The following is an 844-nucleotide window of genomic DNA, read 5'->3' as shown; positions in this document are numbered from 1 at the left end:
TTATCAGTTGAAATGAAGCCTCTGGTAAGTGGATACGACTTTGTAAAGGCCGAAAAAGGGTGATAGGTATTTACAATAAGATTTATAGTGGGATAGTATTCAAACGTTTATATTATCTTTTTTTTCATATATTAGCGACAGAACGTTACAGCGAACAAAAAAAGAATCAATTATTTATTTGGTTGTAAGTTTTTATTTTTTTAAATAAAACAGTTACTTTCCGATACCGGGAATCGAACCCGAGCCTCCTGGGTGAGAGCCAGGTATCCTAGCCACTAGACCATATCGGATTCACCATACTGAGGCCAATTGATAAATCTATTTTGCTAAACGAATAAATGAATGTTAATCACTGGGCACATTGGACAAGAACCGGTGTATTACCGGACGTTGGCCTGGCCACATTGAATGAATAGTCTAAGATCCGGGATTAGAAAAATAAACCCTCATCTGTTATTTAGATAAAACAATTTTTTATAAGCTGATTTCAATATCATGAACTTATAAAAACAGCCTCTGCCATCATGCTGCTGCCGCCTGCTGCAATTAATAGTAATTAATTAATTAACGACTAATTTATTTTTAATTTTAACTTTCTCATGTTAGTTACATACAAAAATTGTTTCATATAAATAACAGATGAAGGTATATTTTTCTAATCCCGGATCTTAGACTAGAATGAATGTGGTAGCAGTCAAAACATTAGAAATTATTTAAAGTTATATCTAAATTTAATAAAATCAAATAAGCAAATTTTGTTTATTTATAAAAATAATTATATTTATAAAATACTGGAACACAATACGTTCTTCAACATAACTCGAATGAAACTGTCAAGTACGTT

At 31.2% G+C, this 844-nt stretch overlaps 1 non-coding gene across 1 annotated transcript; it reads right to left on the bottom strand.

Annotated features, from left to right (window-relative positions):
* Nucleotides 1-218: 218 nt before the first annotated feature.
* On the bottom strand, nucleotides 219-290 carry Trnae-cuc. The gene has a single exon. It is a non-coding gene; the product is annotated as a tRNA-Glu (tRNA).
* Between the last annotated feature and the right edge of the window lie 554 nt (nucleotides 291-844).

Source organism: Pieris rapae, chromosome 3 (genome assembly GCF_905147795.1).
Source record: "Pieris rapae chromosome 3, ilPieRapa1.1, whole genome shotgun sequence".
Lineage (NCBI taxonomy): Eukaryota > Metazoa > Arthropoda > Insecta > Lepidoptera > Pieridae > Pieris > Pieris rapae.
This window is presented reverse-complemented; position numbering and strand designations above follow the sequence as displayed.